The sequence below is a fragment of the Marmota monax genome, unplaced genomic scaffold (assembly GCF_021218885.2).
Source record: "Marmota monax isolate L192 unplaced genomic scaffold, Marmota_monax_Labrador192_F-V1.1 WCK01_AAM20220418_F8-fsc00230, whole genome shotgun sequence".
NCBI classification, from domain to species: Eukaryota; Metazoa; Chordata; class Mammalia; order Rodentia; family Sciuridae; genus Marmota; species Marmota monax.
In genome coordinates this window covers 1,937,588-1,951,316 of record NW_026693365.1, presented here as the reverse complement: position 1 = coordinate 1,951,316, position 13,729 = coordinate 1,937,588, and the positions used below count along the sequence as shown (strand labels likewise).

Here is a 13,729-nt window from a genome sequence, read left to right as displayed (position 1 = left end):
CAGGAAGGTGTCTTGGCCACACCCTCTAATTCCCAGATAGGAAAAATCCCCGAGAGCCACCGACAGCACCCAGGCAGGCGTGGTGTCCCCCCCAGCTCTCCTCCCCACCCAAAGGCCACTCAGTGGCTGCTCACTGTCATGAGTGAGGAAGAGAGAAAGACACACAGCCACAAAACACCTTGTCTAAACAAAGACGTCCAGACACAGTCTCTCTTCTGTGAAAGAAGTGCCACACCTGGAGCCCCACGCCTTCACCCCCAGCAGTCAGCCCCTCCCAGAACGGAGCAAACTCAGGCCTCCAAGGCCTCCACACCTAGAGATGGCCTGAAGGAGGACCGGCCAGGGTGGTCCAGGCAGGGCCACCACCCCTCTGCCGTCCACTGCACTTCTCTCTCCATTAGCCGGCAGACCCTTAGGGAGCCTAAACCAATGTCCCTGCTGTTTCTGATAGAACGTGACAGGAGGAATTCCCATGGGGACCAGTCAGGCAGCGCATTCCAAATCTCGACACACACCAGGTTGGGACCCGTGCGCTGGGCTTTCTGGGTGAGCCGTGCACTCGGGGCCCACGAGCCACCCAGCATCGAGGAGCCTCTGCCTCCTCTTCTCTAAAGCCAGGGAGTGATGCCCCAGAGGCTTCCAGCCTCGGCTCTCCTTCCGCCCAGCAGAGAACTTGGAAGGTCTGATCATACCAGCAACAGCCCACCAAGCCGTTCTCAAGACCACTGTGTTTGGGAGCAATAGAACTTTGATTTCAAAGCCATTTCTGTTCAGCTTTTTGCAGCATTAAGAATAGGTCTTCTGGAAGTTGGAGACTGTCCATCCACATGTGCCCTGAGGCCTCTTAAGGCTCTGAGTCCCTGTGGTTCTCATCAGTGTCACCGTGGATAGGGAGAGAGGCTGGTTGGTGTGGGGTGCAGGTACTCCCCCAGACTCAGAGCACTTTGTTCCTGGGGTCCAGGCCAGCCTGTGAATCTGCCCCCAAGCTTGCTGGTTTTTCAGAGTGAAATTCTGGTTTTCCTTTGACCACACCCCAACACTCCACAGGGCCCTCTCTGTGACCCCACCCCTGCCTCAGTTGAAGTGGATTTTCTAACATAGTAGGCTTGAACTGGGTTCCCAGACAGGCTGGCCACCATCAGTGAATAGCTGCCATCCTGAATGAAAGAGGGTCACCCCACCCGGCATCTTCCCACCCAGGGAATAGCCCTGGGGCCTCCCAGCTTGGCACTGGCTTCACAACCTGAACAACACAGGCGGCCTGCGGCCCCAGGAGCCCTGCCTTATCCACTCGGCCTGCTGCCGGAGCACCAAATTCCTTCTCCTCCTCTGACCCCAGCAGCCCCTCAAGCAACCCCAGAGGACAAAATCTCCAACAGGGACTTCAGATTTCCTAAAAAGATGAATCCCTGATGGTCGTGGCTGAGTAACTGTGGACTGTCTCTGAGCCTAGGCACCAGGGTCTCCCCAATCTTGTAAAGATCCTTTGCATGGTGGCCCAGAGAAGAAGGTCCGCTGGGCACACCCTGACCTGGCGTCCTCCTCAGAGAGCCAGAGAAAATACCCGGATGGGTCTGCTCAACAGGTAGCTCTGCCATCCCCAGCAAGACACTTCTGCAAACAAAGCAGATTCCAGCTGGGCTTGGAAAGGAGGAGTCAACTCCAAATCAACCATGAGCCGAGAAGCCCTCTGTGAGGGACAAGCAGGGGCGTGGACAGCTGCAGACACACAGCTGGAAAGGAAACCGTGTTCTCCCAGGCAACCCACGACCTTCACCACGTTAGGAAAACCCAGTTGCCACAGTGAAAAAGAGAGATCTTCGGAATCTTCCAGAGACCTGACCCATGTATGGAACACGGGTGAGCAGAGTGTCAGCCACGGACCACCTAGAAGCAGCCACCTCCTGCTTAAAAAGCCTTCTCCCTCTTGCCCATGGACTCGGGGAAATCGCACTTACCCTGAGCAAACCTAGCCACACGTCCCTGCGCTTCCCGAGTCAGTTCTGTCTGGCCAGATGCATAGTCCACGCTCTCCTGCCTCTTCCCGGCCTTTCTCCACCCAAGGGGGCTCCGGGAGCAGAGGAGGCCGCTTCTCCCGGCGGTGCCTGTGGAGGCTGAGCCTGAGAGCCTTTGGTAGAAGACTGAGCTCCAAACTGGACGGGGTCCAGGGGTACAGTCAGGCTTCCTCAGCTCCTCCTCCTCCTCCTCCTCCTCCTTCCTCCAGACCCCTCCTCTCCCCCTCCTCACTGCAGAACTGACCCAACTGTAAATGAAAACCAGACTCCAGGCTCTGTTGCTTCTGGCCTCTCTTGCAAGCTGATGTCACCCTCTGAACGGCGCGTTCGCCTGACAAGCGTTTAGTTGGACTCCTGCAAACCCCAGCTCTTAAAAAAAAAAAAAAAATGACCACTTCTACCCATCACCTTTTGGGCCCAGCCCCTGGTGGCAAAAAGAATGAATTTTGGAATTTTTTCGTAGGTCTCCATGGTTTTCCTGCCATGTTTTCCAACACCATCTGAAAGGAAAACAGGAAATGCAACCCCCCACCCTCACCACACCCTCCTGTTTCTTCTTGAAGTTTCTGAATTGAGACTTCTCCTAATAATCTCCCCTTTCAAATATAAAAACTGGCAACTAAAACGGCCTCAGTTTTCTGCTGACCAAAGCTCTGTTTGCAAAAAAGGAAACTACATTTTTTAAAAAAAAGCTGTGAGCTGGGTCTCACTCGGGCACACACCAGGGAAACGCAGCTCTTGAAGGACAACTGCAGTTCCTGCACAGCTGCCTTCAAACCCAGTGATAAACGTCAGCAGCCCTTTCATCATGAACCTCAGGAATCCTGACCCTCCTTGATAGGCACATGCCTTTCCCATAGGTGGAACTGTGGTCCCGTTTTACAGATGAGAAAAGCCATCTGCAGACTGGGTGAGTGACATCGTCATGGTCCCTGGGGTGAGCAGCAGAGCTCAGACCAGAGCCTTGGACAGCCCCAAACTTCTCACTTCACCGCGTGAAAAGTCCGCTAAAATATCCAAAGGACATTTTTGACATTTTTGAAATCCTTCCAAAAAAGTCAAGTTTGAAGAGAGAAGAAGTCATCCCGCCTTCCTGGAGGCTCTCTGTCCAGTTAGGATGTCAGGGTGGGCAGCGGAAATGGAGACCTGGATGGTGGGGTTGCCCTGCCCACCACCTCCAGGTCCCAGGGATAGAAACGCACTGCCTGTGACTGTGGAGGGACAGCATTCCCTGCAAGGGGCTCAGCAGTGCCCCCAGCAAGTCCTCCCTCCACCGCGCAGGTGTGGGACGGGCCCCTCAGGAGCGCCTGGACATGGTCCTGGAAGTCACTGTCATTTAGATGGCAAGGGTGGAAAGTCATTGAGAACAAGACTTAAAGACAGGCCCTCCTGCCCCTAAGGAGCTGAGCTCTTAACATTCATAACCACAGTCCACACCCTCTCCAAACTGTGGAAACTGGTGGCAAATCTTCCTGTGCTAGGAGGAGAACGTTGGTTCCTATGGTGTTCTCACTCAGTCACCAGTATTTGAGATTCTCACTGAAATTTCCAGTTTCTGTTGGCCACCTCATCCCAGGAGGAAGCATCTCAAAACTCAGCTCTGGCCTAGACGTCAAGAACCCCTGGGTCTGCGCCTGGCCACCCGAGGGAGCGTACAGGACACTGAGGGAGCTCACAGGACACCCGAGGGAGCGCACAGGCCACTGAGGGAGATCACAGGAAACTGAGGGAGCTCACAGGACACTGAGGGAGATCACAGGACACTGAGGGAGATCACAGGACACTGAGGGAGATCACAGGACACCTGAGGGAGATCACAGGACACCTGAGGGAGATCACAGGACACTGAGGGAGCTCACAGGACACTGAGGGAGCACACAGGACACTGAGGGAGATCACAGGACACCCGAGGGAGCACACAGGCCACTGAGGGAGATCACAGGAAACTGAGGGAGCTCACAGGACACTGAGGGAGCTCACAGGACACCTGAGGGAGCGCACAGGACACTGAGGGAGATCACAGGACACTGAGGGAGATCACAGGCCACTGAGGGAGATCACAGGACACTGAGGGAGATCACAGGCCACTGAGGGAGATCACAGGACACCTGAGGGAGATCACAGGACACCTGAGGGAGCTCACAGGACACTGAGGGAGATCACAGGACACTGAGGGAGATCACAGGACACCCGAGGGAGATCACAGGACACTGAGGGAGATCACAGGACACTGAGGGAGATCACAGGACACTGAGGGAGATCACAGGACACCTGAGGGAGATCACAGGACACTGAGGGAGCTCACAGGACACCGAGGGAGATCACAGGACACCTGAGGGAGATCACAGGACACTGAGGGAGATCACAGGACACTGAGGGAGATCACAGGACACCTGAGGGAGATCACAGGACACCTGAGGGAGATCACAGGACACTGAGGGAGATCACAGGACACCTGAGGGAGCTCACAGGACACTGAGGGAGATCACAGGACACCCGAGGGAGATCACAGGACACTGAGGGAGATCACAGGACACCTGAGGGAACTCACAAGCCAACTGTGGCACCTACTGGCCACCTTTGGGACCTCACAGGCCATCTGGGCTCTCAAAGTCTGCCTGAAGGACCTTGTGGCGCACAGAACCTCTCTGTGCAGTTTCCCCTTCGTGCTATGTTGAACTGGCCCTTGGTGCGTCTTCCCCTTGCCCCCATGTCCCGTCCTGAGCTGCAGAGTTAGACAGTTAAGAAGTCCTTTTCCCAGGCTCCCTGGAGTCGGAGAACCGACAGGGATCGGGTCTCCCCACTCAGGTGCACTGCCGTGGTGTCTGCAAGGTGGACGGGAGGCCCTGGTCATGTCCCTCGGCTGTGTCTGGCCTTTGTTGGGGGCAGGCAGAGTGTGCGAGCCTAGGCACCTTTCCCAGTGCCCCTTCACAGGGGAGCCAGGCACAGTGGCACACACCCATGCCTTCCTGGGGGCCTGCCTGTGGATGCTGGGAGATGCAGGGTGTGGACAGCAGAACCCAGCGTGGCAGCCTGAGGGAGCCCCTGTCTGGCCCCCCACGCCTGAGCTTGGCCTGACCCACAGAATATGGCACAGGCAGCGGGTGCTCCTCTCTTGACTTGGCTCCCTCACACCCCACACGGCAAAAGTAGGGGGAGAGGCACTCCTGTTGAGAGCCACAGCCAAGTCGGGATGGCGCCTGGCATTTTGCCAGGAGTGGTTGGGAGGTGACGCCAGCGAGCCATTGGGATGATGGTGATTAAGTTAAGCTGTGTATAATTATTGGGATGGTGGCTGATTGCTGTAACTGGATGATGCTGGATTGGGGCAAGCTGTGTATTCAGTTGTGTATGTGGACCTCTGTTGTCTGGCAGTGGGGCAGCTCCTGCTACCTCGGGTGCCCGCTACTTTTGAGTTCTCGCGGAGTTCCCGCTGAGTTCCCATTTGTTCTTGCGGAGTTTCCGTGGAGTTCCGGTGGAGTTCCCATTGGGTTCAGGCAATAAAGTAGTTCCTGTTTGAACCTACAAGTGGCTCGTGACCCCGGTTATTTGTGCCCAGCCAGACTGCAGCACACTCTAGCGATCTTTGATATCCCCTGAGACAGCACTGGGGAGAACGGTTCTCTTGCTGGCTGCTCCGGTCCAAATGTTTGCATCCTCCCAAAATTCATGTGTTGAAATCCTAACTCCCAACAAGGTGGTGTTGGGATGTGAGGCCTCTGGGAGGTGACTGAATCATAAGGGTGGGGAATTATTTCTTAAAAAAGAGGAAGGTCCCTCCCCCCTTTCGTCACCTGAGGACACAGGGAGGTGGCACCGTCTATGAACCAGGGAGCAGGCCTCACCAGATGCCCAATCTGCCAGTGTCAATCACAGACTTGCAGTCTCTGGAACTTAAGAGATTGAGAAGACCCTGTTGATCCTTCGCCTCCCAGTTTGTGGAGGTCTCCTATAGCAGCCCAGATAGGCTGCCCTTGAAGAGGTCCACTGACAGCTTGTGAGAGGAAGGAATACGGGCCCCCAGGAGCTGAGCACAGCCCCTGGCCAAAACCCGGGGAGGCAGAAACATTGATGTTACAACCACAAGCAACTGAACTCCGCCAACAGCTCCAGGAGCCTTGTGAAGGCCCCCAACTTCCAGAAAGGAAAGTAGCCCCAACCAGCACACGGGTTTCAGACTTTCGAGCCCAAGTCGAGGACCCAGCTAAGCCAGGCCCAAATCCTTGGCCCACCTTCCAGCACCGGGCAGTGCTGTGGTGTCCCGGGAATTGTCCCTGGAGGCCCAGCTCAAGCCCACGCCTCCAGGCTCCCAGCCAGCTCCCCGTGATGAAGCCGGGTGCTCACAATAGTAGAGTGTGTCTCTTTCCTGGGAACCCTGGCTACACAGGCATGTCACCTCTGTGCTGCAGTTGCCTCAGTTCTACCAGCCTATGCTTAAAACTCCCACAGAGCTGACAAAGAGATACGAGAGGTCCCTAATGGCCTGTAGGTACCGCGCTTCATCAGATCTGGGTCCGTCGTGTGAAGGGTTCTCTGCGCCCAGATGACTCTCACCTTTCCCCCCGCCCGATATACTGTTTTAGTTGTAGATGGACACGATACCTTTATCCTGTCTGTTTGTGTGGTACTGAGGATCAGACCCAGATCCAGCCTCATACCTGCTCGGCGAGCGCTGGACCCCTGAGCCCCAGCCCCAGCCCTGCTTCTCACCTTTGAGCTTCTCCTAAAAGCCAGCTGCTATCGCTGTTCTTCTATTGCATGGCTTTATTTTCGGTCTGAATCAAACTATCAGACGCACAGTCGACCTGCATAGATGCAGACTCGTTAGGTGAATGGCAGCATTTCATCTGTGCCAGGAGATAACGCGGAAGAATGCACCAAAACGGAATTTGAATCCATTCTTTAAAGAGATGCGGACTGATTTCTCCCAGCATATCATCTGTTAATGTTGGCTCGGCATAATGAGCCTACGCTGATGGAGAGGGGAGGCGGCTGTGCCCTTCAGTCCTCTTTGTGACCACAAAGTTGTAAATGGCATCTGGGTTGAATGGAGACCATGACCTTGTGAGAGCCTTGGGAAATGTTATTGGCAGACACCTTGGGAGTAAGGAATTGAACGAATCACAACCAGCTCATGAGAAGAAGCTTCCGGAAGTCCACATGAGCGAGGCCCTTTTCCACTTCACATCTTTAATAATGCTGCCCCAGGTCATTCTTCACCACTACCACCAGCACCATTGCCATAATAACCCAAATCCCATAATAAGCACTGATAACATTAACAGAATTGATGGGAGACAAATACCACTATTGTGACCTTTGTCCCCAGTTCAGGGATATGTGACTTGGGGACCTGGAGCTCTGAGCTCATGATCCCTTCCTGAATACAAGAGGACTTCTCTGCTGTTAGCTTCAAAAGGCCTTCTCCAGCCACAGCCACAGGGAACCTCAGCCCGGGGACGTGGCTTGGCACCTGAAGGACCTCCCTGGAGGCTTCAACAGGTTTGGCAAAGAACGAGCAGATGTGGAGACCACCGCAGAACAGGAGGGTTAAGAAGGACCCAGTTTGGGCTGGGGATGCAGCTCAGTGGTAGAGCACCTGCTTAGCATGGGCAAAGCCCCGGGTTCCATCCCCAGCACTGAGGCCACCACATGCCGTTTCCTAGCAGGTCTGCACGCACAGTGATCCAAACGGATCTGCTTGGTGCTCTGAGCCTCCCCAAGCAGCAGGTGGAACACTGACAGACTGTCTGGAAATGAGGCCCCCATGTCTGCCTTACTGTAACCAGCCCAGGTCTCAGGCATGCCGGTGACATCTTGTGACGCAGTGTCCCCATGCACAGAGTGAGAGGAAGCTGGGCTCCCTGATACCCGGACAGCCCGCATCACCCTCTCCCATCCCGGGGTCTGGGCTTCCTCCACCATTCCTCACCCCTCCCTTCTCTCTCCACCTCTGGACTAAGCTGTACCCGGCTGAGGGACAAGGGAACAGATACCGTGGGTCAGCTGCCCGCTCCGGCTCCCTAAGCACTTGGCACATTCGTGTTGGTGCAAATCTTTCTCTATTCTGCTGCACAAGTAATGCTGGACTGTTCCACTTTGGGGAGGACCATCAAATGGCATTTCACCTCAAGCTACTGGAGCCCAAAAGGCTATGAAGGAACCCCAGGTGCCAGCAGTGAGTGGGTGTCAGTTGGGTCACGTGCCCAGACCTACTTCCCTCAATTTGAGAAACATGCTTCACCTACTTTCATCAAGGGCTCAAAGAGAGCTGCCAACTTCCAGCAGATCCTTCCAGCACCTTCCACTGGGCCACTGGGTGGTCCAGGGATGGACATGTGACAGGAGTGACCCAGTCAGAGCCCTCCCCCAGTTTCCACTTGCACCCTGGGCCAACCTTGGGCCCTCTCCACTGTGGTACCAGGAACTGAATATCTGCCCCCTCTTGGAGACAGAGAGAAGGTCTCTTACTTCCCAGCCAAAACCCCCTGGTGACCGGCCCCAGAGCCTGGCCTACTGATTCCATCCAACTCTGCCTCCAGTCATGTGAGCCAAAAACCATTCATTTTCTTCATAATTCAAGCTGAAGACACCTTGAGCAGAGTGCTGATGGACACACTCACAGAAGCATGTACAGGCCACACTTTGAAGTAAGTCCTGAGCTGGCAGACCAATCAGGCCATCGCCATAGTCCCCACTGAAATCCTATGACTAATTCTGCCATAGTAAATATGTTCCCCACGGTGATTTTCCTTAAAGCTATTTTTCTAATCAAAACAGACAGGAAGTGAAGTTTTTTTTTGCCAAGGACATGAAAACCTGAAATGTAAACCAGAAGTCAGATGCTTTCCCCAAAGCATCAAACAGCGAGACAGAGCAAGGACTTGGGAGTGGTGAGGTGGACCTTTGACTTCATGTAAAGGAAGACTCTAAACAACATGTATTCTGCAAAGAAAAACCTAAGGTGGAATTCTACATTTATCTTGAATCAGTAACACTGGGGGACATATTAGCCCCTCCCCCCATTGGGGGGAATGAGATGACTACATTAAGCTAGAAGAAATATGTCAGCACTGAGCTGGCCCTAGGAAAATTGGTGTAAATTTGCCTGGTTAAAAATATAGCATTCTTCCTAGAATTTTGTGAGCTAAAAATGGTGTTCAGCTGATTAATTTTAAGGATGTGGAACCCAAATGTAAGAAGAGCCAAGCAACTTTTTGTAGTTGATTGGAATTCAAAAATTTGAGCAAGATGTTTGGATATATAATTATAGGACTACACTGAAGCTCCAACTTGATCTTCTTTTTTGCTGTTTGAAATATAAATTTCCATTTGTAAAGGATGGGTGGACCGGTTCTTTCTGTAATAATCTTAGCCTTGGGATTGATTTTCTTTAGCATGAACTCAGACATCTACTCATTTTAGCTTCAAAGTCATCTCGGTTCCTTCATTCCTCCATTTATTCACCAAATGTGCACTGAGGGGCCATTGTGTGGGGAAGAGCGGCCCAGGAGGAGGAGGTGATGCCAAGAAGACGGGCATGGAGACTCTTCTCCAGGGTCTGCTGCAATCCTGGGGAGACAGGGCTAAGGAGGCCTGGGGCAAAGGCAGTGCATGTGCTCAGGGGGCCAGAGAGAGCGCCCCCACCTCCACTGGGAGAATTAAGGGGCTCCCTGAATTAAGGGGCTTCTTTGGCTGAAGGCCTTGAAAATAGAAATTTAAAATGCAGAGACAAGAGGCAGATGCTCGGGCACTGGAGGTTCTGATTATTTTTCAAGAGTGACCTGAGGCCAAAACCACAAGTAGTTGGGAGTCTAAGTAGGCAGAACAGGACCCTAGATCTGCACCCCGTAATTTCAAGAGAAATTAACCCAGAGATGTTCCAACCACAGAAGGACAAGTGTGAGATCCTACCCTGACCAGGGCAGTGGAGGAAGGGCTAGGTCACGTTGCCACAGGCCCCCTTGCCCACAGGAACGTCCACAAGCAGCAATCACACTGTGTGCAGGGCTGACATGCCAGAGCACCACACACAGGTGAGACCTGTGCTCTCACAGTTCTGCAGGCTGGGAGTCTGACATCAGGGACTAGCAGGCCCCGCACCCTCTAAATCTGCACAGGAGGGTCCTTCCTGCCCCTCCACCCGTGGCTCCAGCCATTCTCAGCTTGTGCTCCCTCGTGCCAGTCTCTGTCTTCCTCGCTGCCGGGCCTCTCATGTGCCTGTGTCACATGGTGTTCCCCTCTGTGTCTGTCCTTGCTCTTCTCATTAGGAAGCCAGTCATATGTGATTAGGGCCCACCCCACTCACCATCTAAGTAATTGCATCTGCAAGGACCCATCTCCAAGTTAGGTCACATTCTGAGGTACTGGGAGGTCAGGACTTTGACACATATTTGGGGGGGACACAATTCCATCTAGAACACCCTTCTAGCAGAAATGGAAGAGTTGTCCAGTGCAGGAAATGGACTGGACCTGAAGAAAAGACAGAAGGTGCTAATAGATAGTCTACCAGAAAAGTCTAGGCATGTCCTCACCTGACGGCAATCCTGCTCATCAACAGATTATTCCACAAATGACAAGCCTCCAGTGATCCTTTTGGTGCCTCGTTCCTAAATATGAGAAGCCAATCAATTCATCCAATAAAATCCTTAAATCCCTAAACAAGAGAAGAAGGAAAAGCAAGAAAAGAAGGGAGGGAGGAAGGGAGAGAAGAACTCAGAGGAAACGCAAGGCGGGAGAATCAAGGGACACTCACCAGGGACCCAAGGAAGGTAGTGCGTACAGGAACAAGAGAAGGGACTTTAACAAGAATGAGAAATTCTACATATTAACACGCCACAGCAAAAGATGAAATCAATAGAAGTTTATGCAAGATTTACTAAAACAAAAAAAAAAAATCCGTAAGAAAGAATAGTAAGAAGTCAAAGAGAAATAATAAAGCAGGAAACAGAGGAAACTGCATCAGGAGATGAGCATCTGAGAACCAGGAGCGACAGAGAGGAGAACAGAAAACACACCACGGAAATCACAGGCAAATAATATGAAGAGAAATACCAGGACTTGAGAGGAGGGCGTGAGTTTCCAACCAAACAGCGGAACGCTGAGAGGAGAACCCCCAACAGGACACACCTCTGTGGCACGTCACAACACTGAGAGCAAGAGAGGACCCTGAAATTCTACTGAATGTTAACAAGAAAGACAAACAACCTTGGGTATGAGGAATAGGCTGATCCAGAGTGACTCCACGGTGTGTGGAACAGCAGTCCTCAGGCTGTGCCTGCCCTGGTGACTCCATGGTGTGTGGAACAGCAGTCCTCAGGCTGTGCCTGCCCTGGTGACTCCATGGTGTGTAGGACAGCAGTCCTCAGGCTGTGCCTGCCCTGGTGACTCCATGGTGTGTGGAACAGCAGTCCTCAGGCTGTGCCTGCCCTGGTGACTCCATGGTGTGTGGAACAGCAGTCCTCAGGCTGTGCCTGCCCTGGTGACTCCATGGTGTGTGGAACAGCAGTCCTCAGGCTGTGCCTGCCCTGGTGACTCCATGGTGTGTAGAACAGCAGTCCTCAGCCTGTGCCTGCCCTAGTGACTCCATGGTGTGTAGAACAGCAGTCCTCAGGCTGTGCCTGCCCTGGTGACTCCATGGTGTGTGGAACAGCAGCTCTCAGGCTGTGTCTGCCCTGGTGACTCCATGGTGTGTAGGACAGCAGTCCTCAGGCTGTGCCTGCCCTGAGTGACTCCATGGTGTGTGGAACAGCAGTCCTCAGGCTGTGTCTGCCCTAGTGACTCCATGGTGTGTAGAACAGCAGTCCTCAGGCTGTGTCTGCCCTGGTGACTCCATGGTGTGTAGAACAGCAGTCCTCAGGCTGTGCCTGCCCTGGTGACTCCATGGTGTGTAGGACAGCAGTCCTCAGGCTGTGCCTAATTCTGAGCTCTCCATCTCATAAAGCAATAGTTTGCCATGAGCTACTTCGAGTCCAGGTGCTGAGGTAGATGACAGCACACCTTGTTTGTACAAGTGAACAACCACCCTCTGCCCCACACCACCATAGGCATGAACTGGTAATTAACTTCTATGTACCAACTTTTCAAACTAAATCAAGGAGCACCTGGTCAACCACATTGGGAACTCCCAACACTGGAGCTCATCAACCTCACCAGTTCCAACCTCCTCACTAGAGACCCATAAAAAGAAGAGCCCCAAAAACAGGACACAGCGACCCTCTTACCCCGTCATCTGGACCTCATCACGAGCCTTGCCCAGGAAGATCAGCACAGCAATAGGCCTCCCGCTCCCTGTCCTTCTGGGCTTCCACAGAGTGTGGTCTCTCCTGATCCTGAAGACCTCAGGTGGCCCGTTACAAGCTGACACCTGAGCTGACACTGAAACTAGTGTCCATCTGGACCTCCTGCCTTGGCAACTCTGCAGAACTGATGGGTTAAACGCCATCTGACCACCTGCGGTGGCGCTGACTCTGCCTTCGTCTCTCTCTGCCTGTGCTCTTGGTCAGCATCCTGTGGCCCTGCGGCCACTTTAAATTCCCCTTAGTTTTTCTGTGGCCTCTTAACATACCATTGTGTGCAGGACGATGTGCTACTTGAGTGTTATGGATATTAGAAATTAAGACTGGAATAAAAAATCTTGTGTTTGCCGGGTTTATGGTTCTCAGATGCCCCATGAGTACTCAGTGAGTTGTAGCTGCTGAAGTGGCTCAGCCTGTCCATTTATCGTCACTCGATAAATTCTGACATTGTGGAAGGGCACAAAGGGTGTGGCCTCCCTCACTGGCACCCCTCGTTCATGGCAGGGGCACATACAGGATAAGAAGTCAGAAAGCCTGGGAGCCAGAGGCAGCACCAGAGGCAAGGAGATGCCCGGACAGTGCCTCCGAGAGCCTGGTGATATCCCCAACTGGACGCGGAGGTGCGATGAAGACACTGTTGGTGAGGGGCCCAGAGAGTTCCTAGCCGTCACATTCCAGGAGTCCACTAAAGGATGCATCCCACCAAACTGAGGGAGAAACCAGGGAGGAGGAAGCCACTCCAGGAGCTGGGCTCCACAGGAAGTGCAGAAAGACACTTCCAGGCAGATGGTAAGACCACAGCACCTTCAGGAACGTCAAGATCAAGGTCAAAGTCCAGGTCAGCAGGCCAGGGCCAGAACAAGAGGGCAGGGTTTCCAAAGGGAGGCTGGGGAGTTCAGGAAACAGGTTAGAGCTGTGCTTGACAATGAGGGAAAGGAGTCTGGGGATCATCAGAGCAGGGACGCAAGGCCAAGCCCAGGAGGGGTCCTTGTTCACACTCACGATGGTGAACACAGAAGGTTATTTAACCAAAACCCGTGGCTCGGTTACGAGGGAGAGGGAGGGGCTGGCCTAAGTCAGAAGCCCTCATGTCCACAGAAGGATGTCAGAACACGCTCATAACAGAGGCAGAACGGAAGAGGCACGCATTCCACGAGAGAGATGGAGGCCAAAAACTCAGAAGGAGCTAGAAGCCTGGAAGTGGCCTGGGAAGGCGGGCGGAATTGCTGGATGTGGGTTTACATGTATGAAACAGAGTATCCCTTTCTGAAAAGGGAGAAAGCCAAACTCACTAAAATCAAATAATGTAGCTCCTGGTTTCTCTGTTCATTTTCAATTTTCTGAAGATGATTAAAGGGTGGAAATTGAAAAGGGGTTCCAGTGACAGCACCAAGTTTATCTGTCCCAAAGTCCTAC

At 53.2% G+C, this 13,729-nt stretch overlaps 1 protein-coding gene across 1 annotated transcript in view; it reads right to left on the bottom strand.

Annotated features, from left to right (window-relative positions):
• Col6a3 (collagen type VI alpha 3 chain) overlaps window positions 1–2,190 on the bottom strand; it is a 78,970-nt gene extending 76,780 nt beyond the window's left edge. Inside the window, exon 1 of the mRNA XM_046456915.2 lies at window positions 1,959–2,190. The gene's annotated coding sequence lies outside the window, so the exon portion shown is untranslated. The remainder of the gene's footprint in view (window positions 1–1,958) is intronic.
• Window positions 2,191–13,729: the final 11,539 nt, after the last annotated feature.